Genomic DNA, 14,614 nt, shown 5'->3' with positions numbered 1-14,614 from the left:
CTTTGCCTGCACACGCGCCCTCGTGGCCCAGTCTAGATCGGACGACCGGCGCGTCGGGACATGCAGCTGTCTCCCAACCAGACCTGGGAGAAGACATCCCCCCTTCTCTCTTCCCACCTGCATTTAAAAACCATCGCATTGACTGCTCTAGAGTCAGGTTCACAGTTTCGGCCCTCCATGCCACCTTCCAGTTTCTTCCCAGTCCACTCTCTCTCTTTCCCAGGACCTAAAAAGTGACGGGGAGAGAGTGAAGAATTGGAGAAAGCAGCAGATTTTCAAAACGTATTCCCCCCCCCCCCCCCCCACCCCCATCTTTTAAAGTAGTATGTTGCCACAAGGAGTGGATTTGGGAAACTTTCCCTAACAGGAGTTGGGCGCAGTGTTATTCTTCTCCATGGGTCTGCTGGCCTCCCCGCCCCCGCTGGACAATGCGTGCTTTGAGACTCGGTGGCCTGCAGGCAGCGGGAGACGAGGGGACTGGGCAGCCTTCCTCCAAGGGGCCCGCAGCTGGGGGAGCGCCAGGCAGGGAACAGAGACAGGGAGACGAGCCACGCAGGAAGGAAAACCATGAAAGTGCCATTTTTTCCCTCAGCCTACACAGAGGCAGGCTTTGAGGACCTAGGGGCAGGGCAGTTGGGGCGGGGGTTGGGGGGCGGCGTTGAGAGGTTTTGCGTGTTCTTTTAGCCCCTTTCCCCCAACTGAAACATTTTATTTTGGCACATAATTATGCACCCTAGGTTCTCCAACCTCGTTGCCCTCAATCTTGGTAACCTAGTCTTTGGTTAATAATATCACAACTCGGGGCTTTAACGCTCAGACCCTCTCCAGGCCCCAGCCTCCGTATTCTCGGAGCCCTCCACCACTGATACCTCTCATGGCGTGCGGCGCCCCAGGAAAAGGCTCTTGGCCAGGGCCTCTGGGACATTACTTTCTAGTTTGTTTTGTTTGTTGTTTTTTTTTCCCAAAGAGACCACCACCACCCTCATCCTCTTCAGGCAGCATTTAAGAGAGGACCTCTGAGATCGGCAGAAGCCCTCAGACGGTTGCCATATTGGTGGAAGCGTTTGTCTGATGTTTTAAAACGTGTACCAAACGGGGCGTCAGGGCCACGTGCTGTGCCTTCGAAAAGCCGCCGCGGGCCCTGCCTTTCAGAGCTGCGGAAGCAGGGGCTGGCTTGGAGGGGGCGCTGAAACCACCGGCGGGCGTCAGGGGCCAGCGCTGAGCTGCAAATCTGGCCGCAGCGCTGAGTGAAGCGAATTATCTGGAGCGTGTTTGATCTGGGACTGCGTAGTCAGCTTCTGCTTTATTTGTTTGTTTGTAATCTCATATTTAGCAAGCCGGGACGGTGGCAGCAAGGGAGAAAGGACGGGATGGAGGAGGGGGCTTCGCTGTAACCACACCCCTTCCTAATGAGTTAATTTCCATACTTGCGCCTCCCGCATCTAGCGCCCTCTTTTTTTTTTTTTTCTTCCTGACGCCACTGTGCTGTTGCGTCTTGCGCAGCGCAGACACCTCCACTCTGGATTGAAACGAAAAAGCTCGCGGTAAGAGCAGAAAATTGGTCTATTGATACATTCGCTCCGAGTGTTGATCTTGGCATCACCGGTAGCCGGTTAATTCCCCCACCCCGCCCCCGCCAGTGGGTCGCACGCGGATTGCCGAGGGCTTGCGGGCACTCAGGCAGACGCAGACAGAAACCCACATCGACCCCCGCCTTTCCCCGCCTCCAGCTGTCAGAGACTCTCAAGTCCCTTTCTTTTTTACCCAACTCCGGATTATTTTCCCCCTCAAGGTGAGGGCAGTGAGAGCAGTGAGGGCACAGTCCGCACAAAAAGGGAGAAAATAATCGCAAACGAACGAACCAAAAGTGAAAGTTTCAAACTAGATACCAGACCTGATGAAGAAATATGTAATCTCGAACTCGAGGGAAGGTGCTGACCCGAGTGGGTACTTAAGAGAGGGAAGGAGGGAAACTGAGGTGGTGAGATTATGTCCACAGTACGGGTCGGTTAAAAGTTGTAGTAAAGAAGTTTTGGGAGGGCCCTCACTAGAAACTCAAGGTGGGTTTCAGCTGATTTAACCTGGTTTCCTACACATTTTTGCGGTGATTCTGCTCTGGAAATTGGCGAAAGAGACAGACCTTTACAATTGCTCACCGCTCCCTGCCCCCACCATCCTGCTTACTTCGCGAAGCGCATTAGGATGTGGGCTCTGGCTTGGGCTCCAAAATAGCTTGCTTGTCAATTGCGAGCTGTAGCAATATCAAAGTGAACTGTCCCAAGTAACTCTTGTCTAGAAGCTGGGAAGAAGCTTAAGCAGCTCGCTTTAATGATGATTTGTAGCTCGGCGAGGGGCACGGACAGCAAACACCCCGCAGGTGTGTGCCGTAACACCATCATCCGGACTTGAATGTAGATTACTCTGGCGATCGTTTGATCGGCTCTTTGAAACCCTTTACAATTGCCTGTGACGAACGGCCAGTCTCAGTTTTTCTCTGAATAATCCCTGAGGGTAAGTCCTCCAGGCTTTTAAAGAGCTCTAGTATTTTTTTTTTAAAGAATAAAAAGAAAAACGTTCGATTTTAGTTTAGACCTCGTCAACTTTTAGTCGCTAACAGGCATCACTCAAGCCAGTCAATACTTAATGACCGTTAGTTACCTTTACTGTCTTCCTAGAAACCATATACATATGTGTATATATGTATGGATGTGTTTGTATGTACCTACATACATACATTGTGTTTATTAAAAGGAGAACAATGTTATTAATTTCGTTTTCTTTAGTTTCACACCTCGTCTGTTTATAGAGGTGTGCATGGGTGTTTATTAAAAACATGCATTATTATTAGTAATGCCATTGTTAATCTTGTCTTAATGCCTTCTCTGTTCTCTCTGAATTATACCTATTCAGTGGGAGTTAACTTAAAGGTTAAAGCTTTACAAAGTAAAACTAGAGTTTAACCCCCTTCAACACCTTCACACCAACCCCCGTCACCAAAATGAAAATGTAGTGCTGTTCAGCCTTTAATATTTACTTAGAGTATTTACGTAAGGGGAGGGAAATGAACTTTTGTCTGAAACATACAACAAGCGGCACTTTGATTTTATAAAATAAATGTCAACAATTGCCAGGGCTTATCAAACTGGGGTAGGGGGTGGGGGTGGAAGTGCAGTTGGATTAAAGGCCCATTCCTGCCACTTCAGACTACAAAGGGTTACCCATAACTAAGTGCCGAATTTGCCTATTGCAAAAGTTTTCTTGGTGCTTTCTAAGTCACAACAGGGAAGGGGGAAAGCTGTCGTTTATTATCCAGTTCTGGGCAGGAGCAGACCCCAGTACCAAGGGGCTCTTAGCTTTGGCCGGCAGAAGAGGGTAGCCTTTCAACAGCAGCCCCCTTTGTTCTCCTGATCTCTTTCCCAATTTCAAGCTTCACTTGCACATCCCAAGTTTGTGTGTTAATGACGCTATTACCATCTGGCTCGCCCTACTTTCCAAAAGATATAAATCTCCCAGCTCCATTGCCTGCATTATCATTTAAGTGCCACCATAGCCAGAAGAAAAAGATGCTTTCAAGACTCCAGATTCTCTTGCACTTACTGCCCCTGGCATGGCTCTTCCACTATATTTATAGACTATACGTTGGGGGTGGGAGTGCTCCTTGAGAGACCCGATTTCCCAAGAGCTGGCCCTCCAAACCAAAGAAGACATGCTTTTGGGTGAAAAGAAAGGCATCAAATGAATTTTCCCTTAAAACATTTTTGTTTTGTTTGCAGCAAGCAGAATAGTATGTGCCAACATACTTTTATGTGCTTGTGGCTTCCTTTCTCTCGCAGGTTTGTAAAAGTTTCGGTGCAACTCCCAGACATTCAAGATGTGCCACTCTTCAACCCTATTTTGAGCAGGAGAATAGATTTGTTTTTCTATAGGAGTGGGGGCAGGGGTGAAGGGAGATAAAAAGAGCCCTGTGAAGCAACTTTTGGGAGTTGGGCATCCCTTCTAAACCCTCACTTTTAGTAGTGCCTGCATAGATGTGTAGGTGTTGTATGATTTACACACTTCTAGTTGTAGATCTAGATCCACCTCTCTCCTTCAATTCTTTCCTGGGCAAAGTAATCGGTGATTTGCGTGTTTTGAGCACAAAAGTTGAAAAAATGCAACAAAAGGAGTGGGGTTGGCTTGTGCATGGCTCCACAATGACTCCATTTAACTGTCCAGGTCCGAGTGAATAGAGGAGAGCAGAGTCTGCCTCTAAACGCGTGGGCTTTTGGTTCAGGCCCCTCGCTGATTTGAATAGCAAATTTCCCCTTTGCGGGTTTCTGAACTGTTCGCGCTCTTGGTCCGTCATATGTGGGTGCATCTTTCTCCGTGTGGTGCCTGCTCTTCTTCCTACTGTTATCTTCACAGAGGCAAGTTCCACTAAGATAAGCCAACCCAACAGTTTGGAAGAAGAATTGGAAATATGAACTTCCCAGGATCTTAAGGGAAGCTCTTAAAATCAACAGGATTTGAGTAGCATACCCCTGCCCCCTTAAAAAAAAAAAAAAAAAAGTCAAACAGAGAAAGCATCTTTAAGGAAAAATATATTCTTTTTGAGGAATAACAAAATCACTTATTATATATTCCTAATACTTTGTATGAACTGAGCACAGAAGGTGTCCACAACAGTGATTAATTTATATCACACTCATGTAGCTGTCTGCATGCAAAAGCCACATTTTTCTTTCTAGTTCACTTTCCTGCTTTTTTCCCCCAAACTCAAACAAGATCTTGTTTAGAAATTTGTATCCCTACATTTTCCTCTTGAGAACATTATCGAGTTGATATGAACAAATTGCAGAGGATATACCGTTTAAGTAAGATGCACTTTTAATCACTGATCATTAAAATGGTTATGTTAAATATACTCAATTACATGCATGACTTAACTCTAACAGTACTTTCTATTCTCCCAGCTGCTCACGTATTCCTTAACGATAGTCTGTGGTAGAAACTTGATTATGCTGAATCCATACATTTCGATGGATTTCATCAGCCTAATTAATGCCTCAGTGTGGTCCTGGGGTCTGAATGAACCCTTTACTATCGTTTGAGGTTAAAGGCAGTGTTGGAATGTAGAAGGTTTTTTTTTTTTTTTCCTTAGTTACTCCCCGGGTACTTAGGGATTCCATTAAGCAAGGTGGATAGCAGTTGTTAAACAGACTATGTGAAACAAGAAAACCCATCCAAATGGTAGAAAAGTGAGGCTAATTCTTCATTCTTATTTCACACCAATACTTTTGGATTCCATAGACAATCTCCAAATACTTAGTAAAGTGGAAATTACCATCTTCCGTTATATCTTAAAACTTTACTAAGAAGGAAAAGTTGAAAATAGATCTACAACTGATGGCTAAATACATTTTGTTTTACTCATCAAGACTGTCCCTGCTCCTTCTCTTCCTGTTCCCATAACTTTTAGACTACTTGCCCCCTCAATTTCAACTTTCATCTTTCACAAGGAAGCACTCATGGCTGGTATTCAACAGAAACTCAAGTCACCCCCAAGTGGGTGACTACATTTTGTCTTTTCAGGTGTAAATTAACATTTGAATACAACTCAACCTTACTGACCCCTACCACCACCACCAATCCTTCCTCAGCAGAGTTGCAGCTAATCTGCACCTCCACAAACGGCAGCATAGATAGAAGTCAAATTTCCCAAAATCCATCCCCCAGCTGAAAGACCAAAAAGTGCTTGTATTGCCTATGAGATAAGTCCTGATATCTGCACTTGTCTAATGAAACACCTGTGGAAAAATACCTTTCAAGACATGTTTTCTTGGTGGTCAAGAAGAGATAGAGGAAGGAAAAAAAAAAAAGATGAAGTATCTTGATTCTTTAAGAAATGTTCCAACTCAGACTTTGAGTCCCTGAGTACAAACTGTTACTGTTCACCCAGCAGAACTTCCTTCATGCAAGAGATCCACTGACACAGACTGTAGTTGCAGAAGGGTAACACCATACATCCATAGAGATCTGATGGAACTGGAAGGATTTTAGACCTATAACCAAATTACTACCTTGGAACTTTGTGCTTTTTATGCTAATGTAATGATTTCTGTAGTAAGGGTATATTGCAAGGTTGGAAATTACGTTTTTATAATGCTTTGTGTAATGACAGACGTTACACAGAAGAGACACATGTGCCAGGATTGGTGCACAGTACTTTTTTTTTTTTTTTTTGAGATGGAGTTTTGCTCTTGTTGCCTGGACTGGAGTACAATGGTATGGTCTTGGCTCACTGCAACCTCTGCCTCCTGGGTACAAGTGATTCTCCTGCCTCATCCTCCCAAGTAGCTCGGATTACAGGCACCTGCCAGCATGCCCAGCTAATTTTTGTGTATTTTTAGTAGGGACAGGGTTTTACCATGTTGGCCAGGCTGGTCTTGAACTCTTGACCTCAGGTGATTTGCCCGCCTCGGCCTCCCAAAATGCTGGGGTTACAGGTGTGAGCCACCACACCTGGCCAGTGGCACAGTACTGACAAATGCTGGAGGCCATTTAAAGAGATAAATGTAGACCTAGATACGTTTCTAAAATTAAGCTGAGAATGAGCTCAGGGAACTAGATAACAAAGCAGATGCTGCTGGCCAGACCATTGCAAGGGTTAAGATGGTCTTGCAACCCCCACCTTTTCGCTGAGATCTAGTGGAGTAGCAGCATAGCACATTGCTCAATCCTTTGGGATAGATTCCTAGGGAAAGAAAAAGAGAGAATGTTTCATAAATAGTACCGCAAGAAAGCAGTCATCTCCAGCTCATGGTTTCTGTAGTGTTAAGGTTAGATTGCAGAGGGTCAGAGAAAGCAATATTTCCTGTTGGGGGTAGAGGAGAGAGAAAGTGTGTGCAAGTATGAAGTATGTAAATAAATAAACTTTTTTTTTTTTTTTTGAGGTGGAGTCTCACTCTGTTGCCCAGGCTGGAGCACAGTGGCATGATCTTGGCTCACCACAACCTCCAACTCCCGAGTTCAAGCGATTCGCCTGCCTTAGCCTCCTGAGTAGCTGAGATTACAGGCTCCTACCACCATGCTCAGCTAATTTTTTTTGTATTTTGTATTTTTATTTTTATTTTTTTGAGGCAGAGTCTCATTCTGCCAGCCAGGCTAGAGTACAGTGGCATGATCTCGGCTCATTGCAACCTCCATTTCCGGGGCTCAAGCAATTCTGCTGCCTCAGCCTCCTGAGTAGCTGGGATTACAGGTGTGTGCCACCACGCCCAGCTAATTTTTGTATTTTTAGTAGAGACAGGGGTTTTACCATGTTGGCCAGGCTGGTCTTGAACTCCTGACCTCATGTAATTCACCTGCCTCGGCCTCCCAAAATGCTGAGATTACAGGCGTAAACCACCACGCCTTGGCCCAATGTTTTTGTATTTTTAGTAGAAACGGGGTTTCACTATGGTGGCTAGGCTGGTCTCGAACTGCTGATCTCGTGATCTGCCCACCTTAGCCTCCCAAAGTGCTGGGATTACAGGCGTGAGCCACCACGCCCAGCCTGAACCTAAAATATTAGAGCCATATATGCTGGGGTTATCAGTACATCCCTTATATTCAGTGCTTCATGTCTCTGTGCTACGTGATTAAGAACGCAGGCAAATCATCGAACTTGCAGTATTGACCTTATGTGATTTATATCTTGGAAATCGAGGACAAGCTAGCTTAATACAGCACATTTACAAAAATTAAATACAACTCTGCAGTGTGTAAGACTGGGCTGAGGTTTAATCATTTCCCTTAATTGTAAATGAGGCAAATTCACACACTGATCAAGCATCCAAGAAGTAAACGTGTTTTCATCAGTCATCTCTCCTTAATGGATAATCAGAGGTCAGCCACTCCCAGCCTGGATATTATGTGCCTAGTTCTTACCTCCTCTATTCCACCTCCACAAATGACAGCTGCTTTAGAAATAAATAACTTGGTTCCTGGATAGGTTTGGGGCTCTTTGGCATGACATAATTTCCAAATGTCAACTTACAGTTATGGAGAAGCCTGTGGACTATGATAATGGATAAACTCTCGTGTGTAAACAGGAGAGTTTGGAGCTAGAACAAGGTTGCCAAAAAATAGCCTCAGTGTGTTGGGAGCTTCTAAGATCTTGAGAAATGAAGCCAATTTGAAATGTTGGCTTTTTATATTAGTCCAAGTTGTCCCATTTTCTTCTAGAATTGAATAAAAGCAAAATACCTGGCCTGATGCAGTGGTTCCCTGATGTCGGTTGAACTAGAGGTGGTATTTCTTGATTCAGCCCAAAGATCCTACTGATGGTGGATTTAGGAGATGCAGCCTCCAACAGCTTTAGTTTTAGAAAAGTTTTACACAGGCCGAGCGCAGTGGCTCAAGCTTGTAATCCCAGCACTTTGGGAGGCCAAAGCGGGTGGATCACGAGGTCAGGAGTTCAAGACCAGCCTGGCCAATGTGGTGAAACCCCGTCTCTACTGAAAAATACAAAAATTAGCCGAGTGTGTTGGTGGGCACCTGTAATCCCAGCGACTCGGAAGGCTGAGGCAGGAGAATCACTTGAAAGCAGAAGGCAGAGGTTGCGGTGAGCCAAGATCACACCACTGTACTGTAGCCTGGGCGAAAAAGCGAAACTCCATCTCAAAAAAAAAAAAAGTTTTACCTATCCATACTTTGAAGTTATAAACTGAATCTGTGTCACTTAGGTTGCTATCGTCTGATTCCCCTCTAGGCATTTCTTTGTATAAATGGGCCCATGCAGGCAAAGTGTAACTAACTGTAATATTTAACACATAAACTCTCTGACAGAGCAAATTGATAAATCAGAGAATGTTTTTACATTTGGTGTGTACATGATTCATAGTATGACAAGGTCATAAGCATTTTTAGCAGGGGTTCTTCTGAAATAAATTAAGGTATTTATTACATAATCTAATCCACTAAGTGGGGTAGATTTTAGGGTAGGGCCACCCAGTAACACCTTAAAAAATACCCTCGGTGAAACAAGTCATTAGTTTAAGAGTAGCAGAGTAGTGTATTATAGATAAAAGTGGAGAGGATACAGATATGGATACATCTTCCTCATGCTCTCATGTGATATAGCGACATTTGTGTGTGGCAGATTGTAGAGACAATACTGAGAGTTCAGCAAGAAACAGTGGCATTGAGGCAGATAAATGGTTTGCTATAGTTTTATGGTTTCATGTTATTTATGATGAGATGCCATTCAGTTTCTTTTGAGCTGAAGGATTTATCTACTGCAGAAACCCTGCTCATGTTGATAGAAATGATCTAAGGCTTCAAAGGACAGGTGTTTAGTTTCAGATTTAGACTCTAAAATCCAAGCCTGAATTGCTTATTGGTTTGGGGAAGGAAACACTTAATTTGAAATTCTGATATAAACTGTATGGCAGCAAACTTAGTTGAGCCTAGAAACAGCTTTGAATCTCAGATACCAATACGCTGGCTCTTGCATTACTTATTTATGGAAGGAAAAAAAGGCAACACTTGGTCTCTAACCAGGAGAAAAGCCTATTGGAAGTATTTCAGTCATTCTCAGCAGGTCAGTCCTCAGCAGTTCTTAGAGACCACAATATTTAAAGCCGTCTGGGTAGTTCTGGTCTCATGTCATCCAAACAGCACATTTTCAAACTCAGAAATGCCAGATCGTGTTATTTCTGTAGCAGAGGGTTGCTTAGGATCTGTGACAGCTGAGATTTTCCTATCGATTATGTGACAATGCAGTTCATCTATAGAGTTTAGAGAAATTTGAAAAGCCTCCAGTGTAACAAGAAGACCCTTAATTCAAGTGCTGTGTTGTATTTAAATGCAGAAATCAAAATTCAAGTTAGAGAAAATGGAAGTGTGAATTAAATTTTGAACCCAAACTTCTGTAGTTAAATCAACCTCCTAGGAGGGCTGTGACTAATAATTTAATTTGAAGTGTTACGATCGGGTAACTGGATTTGTAAACTAGGCAAGAAATCATATCTTATATAATAAATGCATATTTGGATCCATGTATGTGTTTAAAATTGCTCCTAAATTTAAAGCACGGAGTGAGTCTAAAACAGGAAAGACAAATCAAAAAGCACTCTTGTGACTGTGTGTGTGCTGGAGGACAGACAGATGTGGGTGATTATAGAAGCACTAACCTGCAAACACCTTGAAAGATGTCTTTCAGATTTGTCTTAAGTTCTTAACTGATATAATATGCATTCATTTTTCAAATGCATTCACAGGTAAAAATGTTATTTTTTATATTGTTAATTCTTTATCTGTCACAGAAAATGTACAGGTATATGGAAGTAACTAGATGTCTAATACATTCCAGGGGCCCAGGATTTCAATCAAAAGCAAACCTGGGTAATGTGACTGTAAATCAAGGGTGCTTGAGACCATAGAAACACAAACCCAGAAGAGTTAACGGGAGGAGAGGGAAGAGAGAAGCTCCTCTGTGCAGTTTATGTGAGTGACAGGAAGAAAGGGAGCAAGAGCTAGAGCAAGCAAGCAGGCGCCCTGCAGTCCTCACACTGAAGGCATTCCCTTGTTGTGGGGGGACACATTGGGAAAACTGCAGCCTAGGCTGTGGCCTGCACCTTGCCCACCCAGCCAGCAGCTCTTCTTGCACCTGCTTATTTATTGCCTGAAAGTCATCCAGCATGTCGAAGGTGTGATTATTGACAATTTGTCAGCCTGAATCTGTTGCTGGCAATAACTTTTTTGTGAAGTTTCACTCTCAGGCACTTGAGTTTTGGGATTAGAAAAGTGGTGATGGGACAGCATTATGCTATGGTCTGCTTTTCATTTAGACACAGCCCAGGCAGACAGAAGGAAACAGAGCATTAATCCAACTGCAGTCACCCCAAAGCACAGACCATTTGGATCCAGAAGAGAAACTGGTTCTTTCTACAAGCTCTCCCGTTCTCCCTGGGGCCCTTCACAGCCCTCTTTGTGGCTGTGCTTTCCCTGGTGAGCAATTATGTATAAGAAGTAGGGGGTCCTCCATATTCTGCCCAGCCACCCCCTTATCCTTTACAAAAGTTAATGTCTTGGACCTACAGTTCACTTGGGCAGCCTGGAACTGAGACTCTGAAGTTGTAAGTCTTTTGCTTTGTTTTGTTTGTTTGCTTTTTAGTTTTCTGTTTGTGGATATGGGTCCTGAATCAGCGCCCTCAAAGTTGAAACCTTTACCTTTTGGTCCAACCTCTTCCCTTCCTCTCATCGGGGGTAGGGGAAGATGGTGGCCAAAAAGCAGGCCTGTCCCTTGGATAGGGCAGCTGTGACAGCTGCTCCGGAGCAGCTGCCGTACCTCACCCTTATTTCCTGACAATCATTAAAATTCAATTTCAAAGTTTCTGTCTTTAACAATTTCCTAAGGGGCCTATGAAGGATGCCAAAAGGGTGGGCCTCCTTTCCAGTGGCAGTGCTTTGGCAGCAAGTAGATGCTGGTCAGGTTGCTGGAGGCTGTGCCCTTCTCACAATAGTCCTGTGGAGAGTGTCTAGAATGGAACACTGCAGGAACAGCTCTGGGAAAGTTTTAAGGTGGGCCAAGAAGTGGATAAGACCAGAGCTCTTCCCTTAATTAGCATTGCTCCTGAAGTACAGCCTTCCTGGTCCTGGGGTGGAGCTCAAGTACAAACCTAGGGGAAAGTTCTCATACTGTAATCTCATAATTCCTCATTTTCTTTTCTGCTCAGCTCACCGACTTCTCAAACCTTGATTCTAAAAAGAAAAATAGGCCGGGCTCAGTGGCTCACGCCTGTAATCCCAGCACTCTGGGAGGCCAAGGCAGGTGGATCACTTGAGGTCAGGAGTTCGAGACCAGCCTGGCCAACATGGTGAAACCCCATCTCTACTAAAAATACAAAAATCAGCTGGGTGTGGTGGTGCATGCCTGTAGTCCGAGCTACTCAGGAGGCTGAGGCAGGAGAATCGCTTGAACCCGGGGGGCGGAGTTGCAGTGAGCCGAGATCGCACCACTGCACTCTAGCCTGGGCTACAGAGTGAGACTCGGTCTAAACAAAAAGAAAAAGAAAAAAAGATTTGTATATCTGAAAGTTCCCTTCTACCAAGAAGCTTTCCTTAACACCTCTTTTTCCTTTGGGTGGGGAAGTCTTCTATTGGTCCAAGGCAAGACAACTAAAATATTTTGAGAAATGGAAAAATACATGTGAATGTACAGCCTAGGTAGCTGTGCCTCATCTGCACATTTTGAGTGAAGGTTGCCCAGCAAATGCTATTCAGACTCACCCTCAGAGGAGTTTCTTATTCCCTGCTCCCAAAATTTAACATGTGATTAGTACCAAAATATGCCTCCCTTAACTAATAAATACCCTCTTGAATCTATGGAAAGGAAACGGCATTTCTTTGAAATTCTAGATGGGAGTTAAGGACTACCTGACTACTCTTGCCTTCACCTCTGAATCACATATAACTATCTTGTTAAACACCCCCCTCCTTCCCTAGAGAGCCACTGATTGGCCCCTCAGCATACCTAGTACTTTTCCTTCTCTTCTCAAATTCTCATTCCTTACCCTTTTCTCTTTTGGAGTCCCCCAGTAAATTTTCAGAATTAAAACACGATTTTTTCGAAATACCATGAGAAGTTAGAAAGGGAACTTTGAGACAGCACTAGAAATACACTAATAGAGAGTACTATTACAAGGCCGGGTGTGGTGGATCACGCCTGTAATCCCAACACTTTGGGAGGCCAAGGCAGGTGGATCACCTGAGGACAAGAGTTTAAGACCAGCCTGACCAACATGGAGAAACCTCGTCTCTACTACAAATACAAAAATTAGTTGGGCATGGTGGCATGCACCTGTAATCCTAGCTACTTGGGAGGCTGAGTGAGGAGAACTGCTTGAACCCAGGAAGCAGAGGCTGCAGCGAGCCAAAATCACACCACTACACTCCAGCCTGGGCAACAGAGCTAGACAGTGACTAAAAAAAGAAAAAAAGAAAAAAAAAGTACCATTACAACTGAATGCAGTAGACAAGTCACAGTTTGGGGTATCAGCAATTAATTGCACATTTTTATACCGTCTTTTTTTTTTAACTTCATTTTTAAGATCCATTGATCCTAATAGATATAAGTTAAACCTGAAGTAAATTAGAGTAACGTTAAAGAAAAACTAGATCAAGCCTTCCTGGACTGGCAGCCCTCCTATCTTACGTAGCTCATGGTTATTTGGATAGACTTTTTTATAATACTGGTGGCAGAGACAGACCAACACCAAAGCCCCACTTCTTGTTACTTAATTACAAACCTGGTAGAATGGGGACTCCATACCTACAGAAACTAGTCAGTGCTTATTAACCACAACAGATCAATAAAAACAATTAGCTGGAGAGATAATATTAACAACACGCCCTTGTTACCATAAGACATAAGTTCCTGAGAAATTTGAAGTTTCCAATAGCACATTTCTGCTTATGTGGTACCTAAAGTTGTTTCCTGGAAGTGAAATTTGAATCATTTGCAATCATTTTATATCCTTGCCCCAGAATGACTCTGTCTTAAAGGCTTTGACTATGTCTACTAGTATGGGCTTTTAATATTCTCTACCCTAGTGAAAAGACTACATATTATAGTAGAGAAGATACTAGGTTAGAAATGCCAGCCAGGATCTAGGTTCTAGTTCAGGCATCTAACTAGTATTTTGTGTGTAAGGCAGTTCATGCTTCTGGCCTTCAGATTTTGCATATGTAAAGTAAAAACATGAGACTAGACAATCTCTTAGATTCTTCAGCCCCCACATTCTCTACTTTTGTAACATATTTGTGAATTTTCAACCTAAGAGAAGAGCCAGATCCATAAATTTCTGAATAAAATACTTACTTATTTCATAGTCCTTTTAGTAAAAATGTATGCAAAAGACTGAAAAAATGATTTTTGTTCTTCTCTGGGAGAGATTCTGAACTGGACTGGAGGAAACCAAGCTAAGAGACTTGACATTGTTTTCTTTTGTACAAATGAACCATTGCCTTATACTTTAACTTTTTTTCCTTTTCAGATCCAACTTAGAAATAATGTTTCATTCAAGATAAGGCTCGTGGTTTAGGAGATTGTGACCTGGCTTGCATCATTCTAAGACTTCTATCATCGGTTTTCAAAACCCAAGGAGGACCTCATTCTCTGTGTGATAGTTCCTCATGCTTTGCCAGCCACTGGGTCTTTAAGGAAGCTTGCCAAGAGTTCCCAGCTGGGAAGGACAGTTCGAGTTCATCATAGACAGTGAGCTGGCACCACAGTTTAAGTGACTCACCAACCTGGTTGTCCACTTCAAAATGTCAAGAACCACACTATCTAATTGAAAGAACTGTGTTTTAGCAAAGTGTAATTGGATCGCATGGCAAGATCATCTCAAACTATGTCTCTGACCTTGCCTTTCAGTGGCTGTTTGGAGCACAAGAGGAGAAAGGAAATGATTCCTGAATTACATATTGCTTTTAAAAATTAAGATTAATTAGTGGCCGGGCGCGGTGGCTCAAGCCTGTAATCCCAGCACTTTGGGAGGCCGCGACGGGTGGATCACGAGGTCAGGAGATCAAGACCATCCTGGCTAACACGGTGAAACCCCGTCTCTACTAAAAAACACAAAAAACTAGC

At 43.6% G+C, this 14,614-nt stretch overlaps 1 protein-coding gene across 5 annotated transcripts in view; it reads left to right on the top strand.

Annotated features, from left to right (window-relative positions):
• Window positions 1-14,474, top strand: part of LOC101022620 (SRY-box transcription factor 2) — a 587,038-nt gene extending 572,564 nt beyond the window's left edge. For 3 of the 5 annotated variants that reach the window (XR_002520089.1, XR_643889.4, XR_643887.1), the window contains one exon: window positions 14,019-14,416. The gene's annotated coding sequence lies outside the window, so the exon portion shown is untranslated. Of the gene's footprint in view, window positions 1-14,018 lie in introns of all 5 variants that reach the window. The other 2 variants (XR_643892.4, XR_643891.4) reach the window with 1 other exon arrangement.
• Window positions 14,475-14,614: the final 140 nt, after the last annotated feature.

Source organism: Papio anubis, chromosome 2, assembly GCF_008728515.1.
Source record: "Papio anubis isolate 15944 chromosome 2, Panubis1.0, whole genome shotgun sequence".
Classification (NCBI taxonomy): Eukaryota; Metazoa; Chordata; class Mammalia; order Primates; family Cercopithecidae; genus Papio; species Papio anubis.
This window is presented reverse-complemented; position numbering and strand designations above follow the sequence as displayed.